Consider the following 20,373-nt stretch of genomic DNA (forward strand, 5'->3'; position numbering starts at 1 on the left):
TGCTGCGGCTGGATGGGCTAAAATGGTGGCCTGAGGGGTGCTGTGGGGTGGCGCATAAATGGCGGGAAGGGGGGGCTTGCGGAGGGGGGCACCCTGAGGGGAGCCGCAACGGCGGGAAGGGGGGCCGTGAGGCGGGAAGGGGTGGGGGGTTCCCTGAGGGGAGCCGCAATGGCGGGAAGGGGTGCCGTGAGGCGGTGGGGGGTACCCTGAGGGGACCCGCGGGCGGCAAGGGGTGGGGGGTACCCTGAGGGGAGCCGCAATGGTGGGAAGGGGTGCCGTGAGGCGGTGGGGGCTGCCTTGAGGGGACCCGCGGGCGGCAAAGGGTGGGGGGTACCCTGAGGGGACCCGCAAAGGCGGGAAGGGGTGCCATGAGGCGGCGGGGGCTGCCCTGAGGGGACCCGCGGGTGGCACGGGGTGGGGAATACCTTGAGGGGACCCACAGGATCCAAGCATCTCTAACTTTTAGAATAGTTTCACTCTCAGGTTTGAAGAGCGTGAGCCTGGAAAGCCAAGAGTCTAAATGTTCAGATGTCTGCTACCCAATACTAGACATGAACTCATGTCTCTCATAGCAACATCAGGCTTTTTCGCTAAGCCAAGTGCTGGAAGTAGAATTTCTTCTGCAAAACTACTGTGCTTCTGCTGCTTGTTCCATTTAAGACAGTTTCCTCCATCAGCCCTGCCTTGATTGAATAGTTCTTTCTCTTCTAACTAGAAGCTCCAGGTTCTCTTCTTACAAGTTGTCTTTGTTTTCTTTGCCAACAGACAGGAGTCCCTGCTTCCCCAGAGCCACGTCGATCTGCAGAACCTGCTTGTGGCTGAGGATGCAGATTGCCACAAAAGGCCTAGGAGTAAAAATTGGAGCCAGGCCGTGTCCAAGAAGATTATCCCAGAGAAAAGCATCATAGGAGCAACAAGTGTCCTGGAGCTGCCTGTTGCCAGTCCATGACTCCAAGGATGCTGCAGCGCTGCCAAAGGTGAAGAGGCTCAGAGAGCTGCCAGACAAGATCCTCCAGAAGAAAAGGCAGAGCTACAACAACAGGGAGTAATACTTAATACCCATTCTCCTTTCAATTCTCCGGTGTGGTCAGTGCGAAATCCTAATGGGAAGTGGAGGCTGACAATAGATTTTCGGAGGCTAAATGCTAACACAGACCCTCTTACAGCAGCAGTCCCCAATCTAGCAGAATTAATAACATTGATTCAAGAAAAGGCTCATTCAGTCATGCCACCTATAGATGTCAAAGACATGTTTTTTATGACACCTTTACAGCCAGAAGATATGGACCGTTTTGCTTTCGCATGGGAAGGACAGCAACACACTTTCACTAGGCTTCCCCAAGGGTACAAACATTCTCCTACCCTGGCTCATCACACTTTAGCCCAAGAGTTCGAAAAAGTACCCAAAGCGGACAATCTAGCTGTTCATCAACACATTGATGATACCCTTGTGGGAGGAGATGAAATAGAAGAAGTGAGAGATACCCAACAGAAAATAACCTCCCACTTAGAAAGCCTTGATTTGCAAATTCCCTCAGAAAAAACCCAAAACCCTTCACACGAAGTGAAATTTTTGGGAATTTGGGGGAAAGGAGGTATGACACGTATCCCACCTGATACCCTAACCTCTTTAGATCAGATTAAAATGCCTGAATCCAAAAAAGATCTCCAACATGCTTTAGGATTATTAGTGTTCTGGAGAAAACACATCCCAGATTTTCCATAATTGCCAGACCTCTTTATAACTTGTTAAGAAAAGGGACAAAATGGGAATGGAGTGCTTCTCAAGAAGAAGCACTGCAATTGTTGGTTTTTGAAGCAACAGCCTCACCAAGCCCTGGGCCTTATTCATCCTACAGATGCTTTTCAGGTGGAATGGGGATTTGTCTCCTCAGGGTTGTCAGTACACATATGGCAGCGGGGTCCTGAGGGTCCAACGAAACCTGCTGGTTTTTACTCCCGTGGCTTTAAAGATGCTGAAAAAAGGTACACTACCTGGGAGAAAGGATTGTTTGTGGTTAGCTTGGCTCTCCTAGAAGAGGAGAAGATTGCACAACAACAACCAGAGAGTCATGTGAGAACACACAGATTCAGCAGGTGTGTCACTATGGTGGGGACTATAAATAGTGTAAGTCCAGCTCAGATGCTCATGTTTGTAATCAGATCATGTCAGGAATTTATAACTGAGTGAAAATATGTCTTGCACTGTTGAATTATATTATGCTAAAATGAATCTATAGTTGTGTGAGCTTCAGATATGTTTTACCAGATATGGGACTTCTCCCAAAAGTTTTTTGCTTTTTGTGGTATGCATAGCACAAAGCTACTGCTTTGTACCCAGCCATTCATTCTTGACTATATAGATGAGCCTTACAGCAGAGGAAATTAGTGATCACATGAGATTTATCTACTTGTTTATTAGTTACTAACCTGTCAGCTGGTATGAATTTACAGGTTACAAATTAGAAGATAAACAAAACAGGTTTTCATTTGTAAGTAATTCATATATCCTGCTTTTTAGGTCGAAGTAAGTAATGAACATGGACTCAAGACTTCTGCTGCTGTAGCTGAAGAAACAGATTTTAGAAGAAAAGACCAACCTTGTGACTCATCGTTCTGGAAGAAGCCCACCACATCCGTTCCTCACGGCATGTGGATTGTTCTTCCCACAGGCTCAGTGTCATTATCAGAGTTGTTATTTCGTAGATCCTTGTAGATGATATTGAATTTTTAAATAATTTACCTATATGGACACTTGTAAATTGTAAATTCTTTTCCTTTTTAATTTCAATATTTTTACAATGTTTAGTGTTGAGGCATGAAAAGAAAACAACCTGTGAAAACTAGAAGGAGGGTGCGTCTTTCTCAAAAAACCAGTATTTTTTGACTGAGAGGATCATACTGTGCCTGGACAAGATTGTGTCAGTAAACAGTAATTTTGACTCCAAAATATGCAGCAGGAGTCAAACCCTAGCAGTGTACAAATGATCATTTCAATGCTGTATTTAGAATTCACAATGTCCACTCCTTGCATTGTTTGAACTGCTGAATGCAGTAGGGACTGATCTATGACTCTTCTTACCCAGATGTGCAAACACTAATGTACTCACCTAATTATTGCAATTCATATATGACTTCTCCTTTCCTAATCTCCTTTGCCCCAAGTCCATCACAAGTAGCTGTCTGTGATTTGAAGAGAAGTAGGAAAACTGCTCAATGGATGTCGGTCTCTAGGAACCTAGGGCTGTTTAGATGTCTGTGATTTGCACATTTTTAAACTCCTTTCCTGCCTTCTCCCAGGAAGAAGCCAAGCATGAATGTACAGTACAAGGCACCAACTGAAGCCTTAGAAGCCTCTGGGGACTAATTTTTCTCTTAATTTAAAAGTAAACAAGCAAAACCGAAAAATGTGTGTAAAAATTTGTAAAGTTATTTGTAAATACTTCTAGACAAAGAACATGTATGTAACTGTGGTATTTTGTTTTCTATTGTGTCACCACTAGCATAAAGTGATACACAAAGCTATTTTCTCTGGAGAGCTGGGAGTCTTTTTAACAGAACACTTTGTTTCTTTCATCTTAGTTACCATATAAAGTGCTGTGTAGATTTGTATGTCCCAGAGAGTCACGTCTCTCCGCAGAGCCTATGTGCCTCAACATTGAGCAGAAACATCATGAGGGTTTTGAGGCTGTTTGTGGTTTTGCACTTTTCTTGCTTTATCATTTAATTGGTGGGACAGCCAGGAAGGCTGTTCCTTCTGGTATGTGTTTCTCTACCTCCACACCAGAGGCTGAACAGATGCCCATGAAGTTCCTCCACAGATACCCTACGAAGTCTTCAGCTGATCTAAACAACACTTAGGTCCTAAATTTACAGTCTTCTCTTGTATCGTGTGTTTTCAAGTCTGAGCAGATGAGAGCTAGAAGAAATCTTGTCTTGATTCTTTCCCTCCTAAAATCTGTGCTATTTACCAATATGAACCTATTGGGGATGCTAATAAGTACAATGGAAGTAGAGTATATAGTTTTCAGGTGACAAGGGTCTTGTGGTACATGCACCTGCTTTCCAGCTGGTTAACTTAAAGACCTCACCAACTTTGGAGAAAACACAACCTGAACTTCAGTTAACCTTCCCTGAAACTGAGCGTGAAGTAAGTATTAAGACAAAGTCAACAAGAAATGGCAACTGAAAAAAAAAACCCCTCTTTAGTGTTTCTGGGGCTGGATATACCTCAAATAAAAGCCTTCAGCTGAACCCAGTGCTGCTCTCAGGACCAGGTGGGAAGAACAGGAATGAGTGCTACACCCCCCTTGATGACAGTTCTGCACAGTTCTGGTAGGGGTTTGGAAGTGTGTGTTTGATTTTCTGCTGGACCATGTTTTACAAAATTGTCTGAATGTGTCTAAAACCTGTCTTTCCATAGGTTCTTCAGAACTGTGTACATGTCACAAAACTTCTGCAAAAGACGAACCTGAGTTCTCTTCCATTTGAAATATTGTTCACTTTTTAGCTGGGGAACACAAACCAGTATATCCCAGATGCACTTAAAATCTCAGAGTCATTACCAATACAGTGAGTGTGCCATCTGTCTCACTTAACGAACAGAACAATCCTGATTGAGAGGAATTTGTCTTCATTAGAACCAGCCAAAATGCAGACTGAAATGCCAAAGGAAACTGTCATTCTTTTCTAAACTGAGACACCCAAAATAGTATCAATCAACTTGTACATGTTGGGGTAAAAAAATCTTGAGAATAATAAATGCATTTGACTGTTAATTGCTGTGTCCTGCAATATAGTAGGACTTACTGGCAAACATTTTTGTAGGAAGCCTTGAGTAGCAGTTCTTTTATTCTGGCAAAACATACTCTCAGTAAGGTTCTAGGTGAGTCCCAGATCAGCCAGCTACACAGGAAATAAATGTTGACTCTTGAAATAAACTTGGATAGTTTTCTTAAGCTTAACTGAACCATGCAATTTCAGGAAATGGCTAGGTTTGTGCTGCAAAACAGAATTTGCTGACAATCTTAAAACCTCAGAGATTATCAGTTGCTACAAACTGTTCTGGTGGCATTAATAAGTCATACTGTTACAATTTAGGCCAGCTGAAGATATGTCCTTCAAACTTTTAGACTTTTTTTGCCTGAGTTTCTTCTTAATTCCAGTTTTTTAGAGAAACAGATTTGCCATAGTACTTTAACTGACAGTAAAACTGGGGATGTGACCGCAGAAATATGGCACTACATGTTCACTAAGGACTGAGCCAGGTACCACCAGTTTCCTAAAAGACCAGCTGATGTCTTGAGGATCTGAAAACAAAAACTGTAGCAAGAAATTAACAGATTTTTGCCTGGTGCAGTGACATACAGTGACTATATATTACAATTTCTGTAATTATTGGTTGTACTCTTCCACATCCATAGAGATTTTTAACATAAAATTTGAAGTAAATTTTTTGAAATTCAGTTTTGATCTGAAGGTACTCTCTAAAATGAAAGAGTTTACAGCCTGGATTACTGTGGTTTTTTAGTGCTAAGATATGTCATTATTATAGTTAATATTCAACAGAGCTCTACCAGTTAAACCCATGGGAATTGATGCCTGATTTTATCCAATAACTGCTTGTTTTCAGTAGTGCAGAGGATGACATTGTCCAGAGAAGGGTAACAAAACTGGTGAAGTGTCTGGAGCACAAGTCTTATGAGGAGTAGCTGAGAGAGCTGTGGCTGTTTAGGCTGAAGAAAAGGAGTCTCAGGGATGACCTTATCACTCTCTACAACTCCCTGGAAGAAGCTTGTAGCCAAGTGGGGTTCAGTATCTTCTTCCAGGCAGCTGGTGATAGGATGAGAGGACAGTCTTAAACTGCACCAGGGGAGTTTAGGTTGGACATCAGGAACAATTTCTTCACAGAAAGGGAGATTAGACATTGGAATGGGCTGCCCAGGGAGGTGGTGCAGTCACCATCCCTGGAGGTGTTTAAGGAAAGACTGGACATGGAACTCAGTGCCATGGTCTAGTTGAGGTGGTGGTGTTCGGTCACAGGTTGGACTCAATGACCTCAGAGGTCTGTTCCGACATAATTGATTCTGTGACTCTTTGATTAAGAAGATGGTATTTACCATATATTATTAATTGGAGTTTGAAGCTAGGGGTATGGTTGCTGGTTAGCATGCAACAATACTAACTTTTCAGTTTAAAACCTGAGAACACATAGTTGGGCCACTAAAAAGCCTGTAGTTTTGCACCAAAAAATGGCAGATTTTGGCCCAAACAACTTCAAGTGCAGGCTTTCTTCATTCACATGCAAGCCTATTCTCCATGTTTGGATCCTGAGTTTCACCTCTTCCTCCAGCTGCCCACAGCTCAGGCGTTGCAACACCATTGTCTCCTCTGAGCACCACGTTGGCAGGTGCAGCCTTTGCTCAACACTGACTGCAGTGTGCTTCTCTGCACCCAGCTGCCTGCTGGTCTTTCACATGCGGATTATCGAGTTGAAAAAGCCAACCCAGCAATCTATCAAGGTCCTTTAACAGACTTTGACAGTGGAAAACAAAAACTGACATCCCAAACTAATTGGCTTGCCTCTTTCCAGTATCAGCCGCATCTAGTTTAATTATAGCAAATTACAACCTGGCAGGTCTTTTAGACAATAAAAAAATTTCATGTTGAGAGAATGTTCCTTCCTTGTAAGGCTTCAATGTCAGCAGGATGTTTTTCACAAATGAGTTCATCTCTTACCTGCTATTCTGGGCATTTTGACAGAAACCTGCTCCTTAGTGCCCAACACAGTGATGGGGTCATGTTGTGTCCTGCCAGGATAGCACTTTTCCAGCAGGGTGGCTGGGCTGCAGGTCATGTCAGGTGGGTTAGAGTTACATGAGGTGGAGGGTGCCCTTATCAATGCAGCCCTAAAGAAGTGGTCTCTCTCCTGACTCTGTACAGGGAACTGACTACCCCTGCAATCGTAACTGGGGATCAGCCTGAAAGATTCATTAGTTTGCAGAGGCTTCATGAGCAAACTAATATGTGTGTTATAGATAATCAGGGAACTCAGGTCTGTGAAAATGGGCCCAGAAAGAAGGTATTTCATATTACGATTACTGCTGCAGTGTTTGCCCCTTAGAGCTGTGTCTGCATTACCTGCTGGTAGTGTGTTCCCAGCATGTCAACTCTGATCACCCAGCATTACCAGCAGCACTCTGCTTCACTGTAAGGGGACACAAGGCTGTTCAGGACCCTAAATAATTATTTAGCAGCTGAGGATGCAGACCTAGCCTGTACCGCTTGCTGTATGACAACTACATATAAGTTGTGCTGTTTTCCCCAGACTGGCAAACCATCTTTATCTACTGATAAATGACTGTTTCTTGACATAATTTCCACTTCCTTCACAGAAGTCATAGTTTGAATGATTCTCTTTGATTTTAAACAGATTAAACATCTGGATTTAATTCCTGCTTCCACATGAGTACCTGCTCATCACTCACAGAACAGAGTCCTGGATGTGACAGCTTTGTGGAATAGCTGCCCTTGCATGGTCTGTTGCCTCTCAAAACCAGCAACAGACTCTGGAGGTAGTCTCACTAAGCAGCAGCCATGCATAAATAATACCAGGAATGCAAAAAAGATTCTCCTTGTTTTGCTTATTCCCCTAGGACCCAATATCACTTCTTCAAGTTTTCTGTCCCAGTTTCCTATTTATTTCACACCATCCAAATGCAACCATGCTTTCCAAACACTTCTGTAAGTCAGTGCCAAGCAGACTTGCTGAAGCTTGAATTTTAAGTTTGGCTGAATGTGATTCCAAGGGTAATCTAATTTCTCATTTTCCACAACATTGCGTACCTGCCCAATTAGTAGAGCATCATATACAAGGAGGGGTTACAGCATCCCCTAGCACGTGATGTATTTGGAATGAGAACTGTGCTACACATGAGCAAAGAAATCAGCTTCTCATGTTGGCCCCTACTATTCAATAAAATGTCACTGGTGTGTTCTTATGCTGCTTTATCTGCATAGCCAGAACTGGGGTGGCAAGCAGGTAGAGTCCCAAGTGCTGGGGTAAATGCAAGCCAACAGCTTGTTTAAACAACCTTGATCTCATATTTATAATCCACATTGCAATTTCTGGGGTTTTTTCTTGGCAAGTAAAGCTCCCTGGCTTATGAATTGCAGCCAGACCTTCAGGTGTGTGATATATATATTCACAGTCATGGTTTGCTTTCCAAAGGCTTTATAATTCAAATAAATCTGTTTTCCCTGAAGTTTAGAGGAGGATATGTCTGGACTGCTGCAGGAAGTTTTCCTACAAGCATTTAGAGGTTTGGAGAATAACAACAGTGGAAATCGTTGCCCACCCATGGAAGCACCCCCAGGACCCATCCTGGTGCCAGCACTGGCTGGCATCTCTGGAGGAGACCCGAGTTGTGACTGTCACAGCAGGTCTCACCCCTGGGCTCTGCACCCTGCAGCAGCCTGCTGGGGAATAGCCCTGGGAAACTTCACGGGACCTCTCCCCTGCTGTGCTCTGGGGCTGCATTTACCTGGATTTAAGCCTTGGTCCTGGGCTGTGATGCTCACCTGTGCTGTACTGTGGTTGTGTCTGTGCCTGGCCAGGGCCCTCCCTGACCCCAACAAATGCAAAAAGCTGATCTCAAGAAATGAGTCCTGATGTGTTTTTGATGATGAAATATTATATTCATGCACTCTGAGAAAAATCTTACCTAAACTAGGACTTCACCTAAGGTAAACTGTGTGCTTGGGGAAGTATTAAACTCAGGTATGTAGGTAACAGATGTATAATATGTATCTGATTTAAAAGACACTTCTATTAATCTGCCTAGTTAGTAAGAAATTAGACTTGTGGCTAGTTTAACCTCATCAAACCTATTTCTCATCACAATAATCTGAAAGGAAAAATCAAGCCTGGACAGGCAAGCACTGAAAGGAGCCCTAAAAAATAGATTTGGGGAAATAAAGAAATCAGCCTTACAAAAGGCAGCACACTAAAAACAGAACTCTGTAGTGGAAAGCAAAATGAAAAAAAGGAAAAGAACAGTGATCTTTATTTTTAACATCACCATGTAGCAAAATGCTCAAAATGATTATTTACTAGAATGAAAGGCACCACAAAATACAAGCACACAAATATGTATCTGTGTCATTGCTTTTGCAACAGAGTAGGGTTTCTAAAAGCTCAACTTATTTTACAGCCTGTCTTTCACCATTGAAACCTAATATGCCAAGAAATACGATGTACAAAGGAATATTAAAAGGAAGGTTTGACGCTGTTCTGCTGAGCACGTTATGCCACCTCATGGTTAGTGGTGGAAATACCACCACACTCGGTGCTGTTTCAGAAATACAGCAGAGGAAAAAGAGTAGCACATCTCAGTTATTGGTACATATTGCTGAAATGTCAGAAGCCCCACTGGGATCAATCACTGCAGAGTGCTAATATCAAGTCTGTGAATTATGAATAAAGACTAAGCACTGCAAAACACATCTCCTTTTAACAGTTGAATTTGCTGCTTTACTGCAAATACATTGCTAGCATAACATATAATTCAATATTGACCTGGTAGTAGCCCATAAATGCCTTCTCCTGAGGAGTTTCTATGTTTAGCTTGTTTCAGAATGTTGCCATTATCTGGAAGAACACACTGTTATCCACTCCAGGAAGTATCTCTTTGCCTCTTTAACAACATGACATAATGTTTAGTTACAACTGGATAACTAACATGAAATTACAGTCTTGGATGTATATAGCATACATTTAATTACTGGACTTGGATTTTACCGTGACCTAAAAGTGTTAAAGTAAAAAAAACCCAGTCTCAGAAGAACATGATTTTCACTTGAGTCAAGAGTTCACTAGCAAAGACTGGGTTATATTTTTCCATTAGAATAAATTACCCAAAGTAGAAATGGAAGCTGGCTGAATCTATGTGACCTGGAGTGCAGTCAGTCAGGTGATGGCCAGACTCTCAGCTACACTAAAGGTACTTTGGAGAAAATGTTTGTTAAAATCAATGGGTTAGACTCAGATGGCTCATGCATGAATAGAAATAGAGTAATATTATTTAAGCTTGGGAATTTTTTATAAAAAATATTAAAGTTTATCAGTCCAGTGGCCTGACACTAGCAAAGGAGCAGGAGGAAAGGAGCTGTCTTCCTGTCATGTGAGGTTTGTGATAATCAACCTTTAATTTGGGCACCTCAGTCCAACCCAAAGTCAGAGAAATGTGAAACAAATGTACTTCCAATTGCTGTGGTTTTACTGTCTTAATCTTTCAATGAAGCGTACTTGGCCTCAGAAAATTCAGAGTATGGTCAGCTTCTGAGCATCTGAGGAAATGTAGATAAAGTAAAAACATATTTAAAGAAAAATTTATGAATTAGACACACACACATGGTATCTTGAGAAGTGGAAATGAGGCATGAAGAAGTTAGGTCTTCAGAGTTTTTCTTATGACTTGGTTAACTCACAAACTAGATGACCTATCCAAGACACATGGGAAATGACTGCATAGTTTAAAATCCCTCTTCGAGAGAGAACCACAGTCTTTCATCATGGCAGGGGATAGAGAAACCTTACCTTGGTTATCTCTCAGAAAGAGATTTACAGGTTAACTTTTTGTAAAAGTGAAAGTCTGGCACTGTTTGCATTTTGAATATTCAGGTTCTTTTATTAATGTAATTGAAAAAAAGGTCTGTGCCCTGGTTTTTGATGCAAACTCCAAACTAATAAAATAGTTTCAATTTATATGTCTAGAAAGACTATGGATGGATTCTATCCCTTTTGTCCAGGGAATGCACTTCTTGGAGCAGTAATCCGCAGCACAAAATTACTGATACATTTAGGGAGTATCCTCATTTCTCTATATTGCCAGAAAGTTAATATTTTTAAATGATGACTTACCATGCAAATAAATTAAAATTCCAGCCTCATCAGAAAAAATACCACTAATTTCCTGCTCAGGACCAATTGATAGTTATAGCAAAGCAAAATACTTTTATTTAAAAAAGTTTTTGCAGTAGTATTATTGTTTTTGTTCAAAAATATTGTAAGCTCTTGAACTTCCAATGAAGAAATATCTCATCACTCTGAAACTTCTTTCCAGAGGTTGCTTAAGGAAGGAAATCATGCACAAAGCAAATACAACATTGGAGTCAAAATTTTTGGACAGTAAAGAAAGCTATAATTTTTCCCTTTTTCCCTTACTTCCAGCTCCTGGAGCTAATTTGGCCAGCCATGAATAATGTATTGCGGGACTGGCTCCGTACCTTTTAAGATTCATTCTGTTCATCCAGTGTAACTATTATGACTCTCGATCTGCTCTGTGTGACATATAATTTTGCATAACATTAGGCAGCATGTTGGAAGTGAGGACTCCTTAATATAATACAATTTCTGCTTCCAAATTACATACAGATGACTTCCTGGAGCTGACTGGAATATATACTCCAAAAGCTATCTTCTGAAAGCACTCACATTCCCTATAAAGACATTTTAAATGGCTGATGAAAACTTGCTTGGGCCAATGCATCAGTAATTAATGGTATGTAGATATGTCTTTGTCCTTCTGGAGAAGAATGAAGATTCAACTTCCTCAATAGATGTGGCTATTTTAACACAGCTGTAACTCTGAAGTCCAAGCCTAACTGGAAAACCAAGAAGAAAATGCAGGCCTTTTCTCTTTGTGCTCTGGGACTTCTCTGAAACAGCAACTCTGCCTGCTGAGTGAGACCTCAACCTAATGGCCCTCATTGTATTGCAGCTGTGACACCATGGGACTTGCTCTGTCATATTTAATCACTTGGGATCACACTCCTCTGTGAAAACAGAATAATAATAGGTGTGTAGCACTTGCTCACAGAAACAGGATGTTACTTGAATTTTGCTTATTTCATTTAGTGGAGCTTCTGACTACAGGGTATGGAAGCCATAGTAGTAGTTCCCAGGACACCTTCTAGATTGAATTCCATTGACTCTGGATGGTCATGTGGCTGCAAAGACAAAGGACCAAGGCTGTACCTCAATCCAAAAGCAAACTTGTACTGTCATCAAACTCCTTCATTTTTCCCCTGTTCCCTCAAGTCTAGTCTGGAGAGGGGGGCCAGGGTCTGCCCACAGCTGCGGTTGGTAAAGTTGAGGGCACAGCAGCTGCTCAGGCTCTGCATCACCCAGTGCCCTGGTGCTGGACAGGGCCTCAGCACAAACCCTTGCCCACCACTGCTGTGGCACTGTCACTGTCTCCTCAGCATGGTTTTCAGTCAGGCTGGCTCAGAGTCCTGGCAAGGCTGGCACAGGCCAGGGACAAGAATTTTGAAAGATGTAAAAGGGGAATATTCCATACTCAGAGAGAAGAAGCAATTTAGAAAAAATATGCCAGTCAAAGAAAGATTAATTCCATGGGCTGTGAGAGGAGCAAACACAACAGGATAGAAAGAGCTATGCAGGAAGCCACCAGAGAGGGTGGGATTCCTCCATTGCATTTAGGCTTCTGATGCCTATTTCCAGGCATGTTATGGGTGTGTGCAGGTTGACTGTGAAGCTGTCCACTTACATAAAAAGTACAAATAGTTTTTTAAGTATGAGGATTATATACAACAGATTGTGCTGTTTTCTTCACACACAACTTTAATGGGTATTCTTTAGAGACAAATGAAGGGATTTTAGATATTAGGTGCTATACATGAACAGATTGCTGTAGGGCATGGCATTTTCTTTTTCATTTCCAGCTGCATAAACTAATTAAGCATAGCAGAGCTAAAAATAACACACCATTTACAGGACTGGGTTTTTACCTACATCTCTTTTTCCCTCAGGGGAAAAGTAAGAGATGTTAAAAAAAAAATCCCAACAAAAAACCAACCAACCAAACAAACAAACCTACCAAAACTAACTAACAAATAAACACAGCACCAAAACCCCAAACAAACAAAAAACACCATAAGCCATAAAACCATCCATGGAATAGATTGAAAGATTCAAGTAGAAAGATACTATTCTTCATTTTCTTCATTGTAGTTAAGAGTGCTTTCAAACACTTAAAACAGATTAAAAACACTCTAAGGAAATATGACACAGTCCTCAGACTCCCAGACTTTGCTTCCACTTCAGTACTTAGTCAAAAAGTGAGCAGTAGTACTCTGTGTGCCTCCTGCAGTTACATCTCATGACATCCCATTGCCCTCCTCAAAACTCAGTGCTATGTTGGTTTGCTGTTATTATTTTTGCAAAATCAAACAAAACCCAGAAGAATTTATTAAATGTTTTTACAAAGCAGACAAAAAGACTTTGCCAAAACCCCCACTGCAATAAAGAGGTGTACAAGAAAAATACAGTGCAAAAACTGACATGGCAAAACAGAATTTAAATTAGGGAGATCCTTAGTGTAGGGCTACTTCATGGTCATTTCCCCCCGTCCAGAAATTGCACCTGCTTGGTACCACTTGGGTTCTCAATCTGAGGACTAGGAATATTTCCCAGATTTCTAGTAATCTCATAATCTTTTGGGTGGTTTGGCTCGTAGTGAGTATTAGCTTTGATCCAGCTGCAAACAAACAACCCTTGATTTGTTCAGTATGAATATACAGACTGTTGGTACAGTAAAGTCTGGTGCTACAAGGCACATCATGAATAATGCTATACAGCATGTGCTTATTTGGGCAACCCTGCAGACAGCCATAGGAAGTTGCCTGCCTTTGAAACCAGCCCTAGTGACAGTACTAAAAATCAAAACCTGGACCCAGCAAGACGTTTGGATAATCTCCACAGCTGTTCTTTATACCTGTCAGCTTCTGTAACTCTCATCCACCTCTTCAGATGTATCTAGCTCACTCTGCTTCACATATCTGCACCAGGTCCTGGCTACTCCTGCAAGGTGAGTGGGAAGTCCTGGTGCAGCTGTAGGTAAAGAGAAGCCCAAGTCACAGAGGGTTTGATGTGAAAATTGGTTTCATACTTCACAAATGAGAAGTAACATGCTCCAGTCTCACCTTCTTCCTTAGTGAAACAAAATCTTTGCTGCGTGGCACCAGTGATTTCTCCTCCATGAGCTAAGGGGGTTGACTGATGGAGGGGGGAAGGTGAGCACAGGTCAATGCCTCAGAGAAAGACATTTCTATGGTGTGATGGGGCCTGGTATGGTGGAATTACATCTCACTTATCAGAGTGGTACGTCCTCACCACCACCTTTTCCCTCAGGGGGCTTGAAGAGGCCCACAGCATTGCTTCTACATAGCAGCTCACAGAGTTAAGGAATTCTCCTGGAATTTTACTGGTGGAAGGAGATTAGTAACACCAAAGGTCAATTTCACAGTTTCAACAATTCCATCCCCATCCTCATCCACAAGGCTGGGATTTATATTTTTCAAACACTGACAGGCAGGCAGATGACTGAAAGCCACAGGTACGTGTTCAAATCAAAAATACAAGTCAAGTGGGAATTGACTGAAGTAACACAACGTTAATGGACTGCAATTGCCATGTCTTGCTTCAGCTTCCATCCAGGAGCTAAGGGCCAGTTTCTTTCATGGTGCTGATGTATTTCTTCTCATTTCCATATGTTTGCTGTGATACAGCAGCTATCCCAGCAAATCTCAGCTCGTTACTGTAGAAACGTACAACAGCTTTCAGCAGAAAGCATAGTAGGTAGGAAGGCAAACGGAGTCAGAGAGAGGATGGCAGCTCACTGCCAGCTGCATGGCAGGTCTGGATGAAGCTGACCGAGGCTGGGCTTCCTTCCACACCTCACTGGAACCATGCTTGTGCCCAGGAAGGCTTGTGGGCTTTCCTTGCCCTTGCAAGAGGGGAAGGGGCAGTGCTAAGGCATGGTTCAGCTTACTGTAGTTGTGATAGGGGCTGTGTAGCTGGGAACCAGCTGGGAACCAGCTGGGATGATCACCTGAGTGAGTCCCTGCCTGGGCTGTCTGACAGCAGCAGACAGAGCTTCCTCCTCCATCTGAAACTCCCCACAGACAGTCATGCTCTCCTGCCCACCCTGGCACTGTTAGACCATGACACTCACCACACCATGATCTAGGTTCCAAGCTGCTCTGTAGTCCTGTGGCTGAACCAGGGCCCCATCTCCAGGTGGAAGCTTCCGCAGTGAGCTTAGGAAATAACCAGGATAAGTGTCCCAAACACATTGAGAAGGATGCAGCCTGGCTGCTGTCACTTGGCCAGTGTTATTTACCACACCAAAGCAGTCTGCAGCTTAGCTGTAATGATCAGAATAGAGCTGTTGGGGACAAAAGAGGAAAGATTGGGCCTTAATCAGAAATGTCTAGAAAGCATCAGCTTTTTCTACTGGAAGTTTTTGTTCTCAGATTTCCATAGTTAATGGCATCAAAATGCTCTGCAGATGCATAATATACCAAGGCTCAGAGAATCTGAGAACAGCAGATGGCTTATACACATCTGAGGAGCTTTTTAATAATAAACAAATAAATAAAGATTGGAGAGGAGTGTCAGGCATGCATCTTGTTAGATGTTTAATCAGGCAGCTGAGACATCCCAATTTTTAATTGCCTTTATTTTTTAGTGCTACTGTCTAATTTCAAATTGCACAAATGAAGCTCTTTAATTTTTCTTGTCTGGTTTGAAGTCTTGGTATCTAGATGATAATTTATCAGGAAGTTCTACAGGACACAGAGAACAAGATAACTACCAAAAATCCTGCTACTCATGAAAGTATGAGATAATTTTTCTTTTTAATTGCTTCTCGTACAATTAATCATCCATCTGTCTGTGTTATATTCTTCAACATTATGGCCATGAATTAAAAAAACTTGCACTGAAGTCGTGGCCAGCTTAGCAGGAGATAAACTGTGCTAAATAAATAAAAATGATGTGTGGTAGTGATTTAGAGGCTGCAGCAAAGCTCCTAAGAAAAAAGCCAATCTAGACCTTCTTTCACCATATGGAGTCATCTGTCTTGTAACTGAGAGCAGGACAGTCAAGCTCTCTTCTGAAGACAGTTTTGGTTTTGGTTTGGTTTTTAACAGGATTTTTTTTCTTCCCACGGTAAACCCTAACCCAAATGGCATTGTATAAACATGCTCCCACTCCTCAACCTGGGGACAACTGATCCCACGAGACATCTGCTTCCTGTCATCCAGAAACCAGATAGGTTGGGAATTCAAAATATACATAGGCTTTGTTAGCAATGCCACTGCATGGATGAGCATTTAGTTTCAGCGAGTGCCCAGGAGGTTTATCATGGTCACCACCGTCCTCCTTGGATATAATTTCTACATAGAAGACATTTCATTGTGTTACATAGCTATTAATTTTATCTCTCATAAAGAATGAAATTAAGAACATTATTTGGCACCTTGTAACCTTCCTGAATGTCACTTTAAGTCCTTTTGAACAGCACAAATTCATGGCAAGGTTTGTGCATGTGTCTACACTCACTGGTGTGGCAGTGCAGGGTATGAGCCTCGGGCTTGCTCTGCTCTTGGGAAAACAAAACTCTCCTAATTTGTGTAAACATGAGTGAGACATGGCAGATTTGGTGTGTTTTGTGAAACCCTGACTTGTCAAACCTCACCTGGCACATGACATGTATTCTTGCCCCATGCAATTCAAGCAGCCAAGCCTCAGAGGGAGACATCACTGGGTTAAGCACCAAAGTCATAGTGTGACCATCACCATCTATGCTGAGACATTGTAGGAATGGCTGCCAAAAGGGTAGTATATTATAAAATAGCCTGGACTCAGCAATAAAATGCTCAACTGAGAAATTTGGGAGAACAAAAGATGCCCATCTAGCCCTGTTGTTCGAACAGATGTTATTGTCTGGACTGGTATTGCCCCACTGATGTGATGCAATTCAACTACTCTTAAAATAAAATTAATGTATAAAGATACATATTTCATCTGTACCATAATTTTTCCCCACTCATTTTTAAGCATATCTTAAAAACTACAGTGTATTCTCACCTCAAGTTTTGCTTTTTGTTAAAACAGTTGGAGATTAGTCCAGATTAATTCCTTTCATGTGCCTGACTCCGCAGGTGTAGAAAACAAAGAGAAAACTGCTGACGGATTCTGAACAGATTTCTTAGGGAAACCTTGCAAATGCAGGTAAGGGAGGGCAAGGGTCTTGATAGTTAAGAATAAAAGGACATGAAAGACATTTATGTTATTACGGGCTGGGATGTCTTGAGCTTCAGCTACAGCTGACACACACCGGCCAGGGAGCTACTGGGCTTGCTCAAACATCTCATGTGTTCATGGAGCCAGTTCTCTCACTTGCAAGCATCTGAAGCAGAACAGTAATTTGGGAAGACTATGGCAGCTGTTGCTGGAAGAAGTAATAATTGCTGCCTTGAAGTTCTTGTACAGTAATTAAACTCCCTAAGGAGCCACAAGGTAGCACAGTCTGCAAGAACCAAAGCAGGAAAACTACAGGGATGGGAAAAAACTCATCCTGAGTTTGATGAGAAACTTAAGCAAAGTTTAAGAGCCTAGGGATGAACAGTGAACTAGCTTCTGTTCCTAGAAAGAGGAAAATTTTGTTGTGTTCAGCTTAGTGGCATAAAGAACATAAAAAACTGTTTTGGTGGTAACTCCAGAAACAAAAGAATTACTGGTATTTTTTGTTGAAGTGGTAGACTGAGATGCTTCTTGCAAACGTTAATAATCAGTACAAATACCTCAGATTAAAGCAAAGCAGATAATAGGTCACTCAGGTTTCTCTCTTTTCCTCAGGAAGTCCAAGACATGGTTAGATCTGCTTTTAGATCCTGCAAATGGCCTCCATGGGTGGTACAACAGTTTAAATGCTAGCTAGGCTAGAAGCCTATAAGGATGGAAAGGACTAACTCCATCCAGGGTGAGAATGGGTTTGGCCAAAAACTTTGGAGTACTTCCATTCTGACATGGTCCCTTTGGAAAAATCTCAGAAATTGTCTGTACTCTCCTCACTTCAGCTTATGTCTCCTCTATAACACTAACAACCTTATTATTAATTAAACCTAATAATATATTAACAATTAGTAATTAATACAATAATATGTCCCATTGTCTTTTGAAAAAGCAGGTCCTTAGGAGTTATTAGTGCAAGAGCTGCTGAGTAAATCCTGGTCAAGTACAGAGATATGAAGTTCCAACTTCCACTTCTGCAGTTGTATTAAGGTCATTATAACCAGTTTATATTGGTGCCTCAAGAAGTCACAGGGAGAAATTAATTTCCTAATGTGCTTCTAGCTAGAAAATTGCTATTTTAGTCTTTCTGGTCTTGCTGATATATTCTTCAGGAAAATTGCAAGAAACTACACACAAATAACATCAGCTCTTGAACTTGTATACACAGAGTGAAAGAGATCATCAGGGGAAGCTTGGGAGCTGCAGAGTCACAAGCTGCTGTGATTCAAGCCCAGCTGGCAACAAAGATCCACACAGCCACTCACTCCTCCCACAGACGGGTGGTGGAGAGAATCAGAAGAATAAAAGTGAGAAAACTCATAGGTTGAGATAAAGACAACAGGTAAAGCGAAATCTGCACGTTAGCAAAGCAACCCTAAGAACTCATCCACCCTTTCCCAGGAGCGGGCAGGTGTTCAGCCATCTCGGGAAAAGCCAGGCTCCATCGTGTCTAACAGCCACTTGGGAAGGCAAATGCCATCACTCCAAATGTCATCTCCTTCCTTCCTTCTTCCCCCACATCTATATGCTGAGAATGGTGCCATATGTCGTGGAATATCGCTGTGGTCAGTTGGGGTCACCTGTCTTGGCTGTGTCCCCTCCCGAGTCCTTGTGCACCCCCAGCCCTCGTTGCTGGTGGGTGGGATGAGAAGCAAAAAGGCCTGGAGGTTGTGTGAGCCCTACTCTGCAGTGACTAAAACATCCCTGAATTACCAACCCTGTATCAGCACCAATCCAAACCACAGTCCCATCCAAACTATGTGAAAAGAATTAACTCTACCCCAGCCAAAACCAGCCCACAGTATTCAACCCAATGGTTTTGATGCTTAGTAGCAACAACTGCTAGAATTTACTCCTTTCAACCTTTTTGGTTTTCTGCTTTTTGCTTTTCAGTTTACTGAAAGCTCAATTGCAAGGGATGCTTGTTCACTAGATTTCTGAAAATCAGAGCATCGGAGGGTTTTTTTCTTAAGTCTGGAGCAAATGCTTTGTTCGAGTGCTCCTCCAAATAGTGACAGCTATTTTTAAATGGTCTAGACTTTTGTTGCAAGAAAGGGTTTTGGAAAATTTTTTGGTTATACAAGAACTGACAGAGAAGGCTGGCTCTTAAAACATACTGCTTACATTATGAAACAGATATAAACACAATGAGGAAGTGATGAAAGCTGGAACAGTATCCTTATCAACAGGTGGCCCTGGGCACTATTTGCCCTATAAATAAGCAGTGGATTAGAGAAGAGGCCTGCCCTGGGGAAAGACACAAGGCTAATAAGGGAAGGTAATCAATCACAGTATCTGTCAATCTGTCTTCCCTGTAAGTACTCAAAGCATAATAATTTGAAAAGGCATTTAGAAACCTTAATGGGACTTGGACCCTAGCCAATTCCCATAGCTTTTCTGGTAACACCATCACCAGATACATAAATGGGAACTCCTCAGAAGAAAAAAAAAAAACAAAAAACCCCTCACAACCCCAGATAAAATGTTATTTACTGTGATAAAAGTGACTGAAATCTTGTGTACACTTTCCCACCTCAAACTCAAACATTCCTGAGTGAGCACTGGCATGCAGACTTCAGCCACCTGATTACACACATGGCCATTTCTCTCTCAGGGCTCCTGACTCATAAGGGCAATGTGGGGATGACACACAACTGGGAAGTTATCCAAACCGTCCCCATACTTTCCTCACTGTTCCAATGAAAGAACCATCATGCTCCTAACAGGCCACCAATTTCTATAGAAATCTTCCCAGTACAGTCCAGCTTTCAATATTGTTTGGGTGAGCAGCATCCACAGCAATGAATAAGGTGGCACTGATGCTAAAGGGCAAAGGGTTAAAAATTAACCTGAAAACAAGCTATTCAGCATAGAAGTGCTTGAACAGTAATCTCTGCTTTGGATTCACTACTTTGCCAGGGAATTTTGTATAGCTTGTCAGCCCAAAAGCGGTGGGGGGTTTGGGCGAGTTGTTTTGTGATTGGCTTTTCCCCACAATGAACCTTGTGGGTTAAGCTCTTCCTCTTAAACTCCGTATTTACAGCACTTACTCAGGATGTTTCTTCCCTGTAATTTCTTCTTTACCTGAAGGAATTCAAACTGGTCTTTCCTGCCTCCCAGGCAAAGGTTTTCTGAGATCAAGTTCTCGGTTCTTCCCATCTAAGCTGTCCATCCTGTTCTGCATGAGCTAGTTTCATATTTATAGAAAACGG

General features: G+C 42.0%; 1 long non-coding RNA gene across 1 annotated transcript in view; it reads left to right on the plus strand.

The window, feature by feature from the left end:
• Window positions 1–3,610, plus strand: part of LOC116452211 — a 5,375-nt gene extending 1,765 nt beyond the window's left edge. Inside the window, exons 2-3 of the long non-coding RNA XR_004243435.1 lie at window positions 766–1,045; window positions 2,522–3,610. This is a non-coding gene — a long non-coding RNA (uncharacterized LOC116452211). The remainder of the gene's footprint in view (window positions 1–765; window positions 1,046–2,521) is intronic.
• Window positions 3,611–20,373: the final 16,763 nt, after the last annotated feature.

Source organism: Corvus moneduloides, chromosome 1 (genome assembly GCF_009650955.1).
Source record: "Corvus moneduloides isolate bCorMon1 chromosome 1, bCorMon1.pri, whole genome shotgun sequence".
Classification (NCBI taxonomy): domain Eukaryota; kingdom Metazoa; phylum Chordata; class Aves; order Passeriformes; family Corvidae; genus Corvus; species Corvus moneduloides.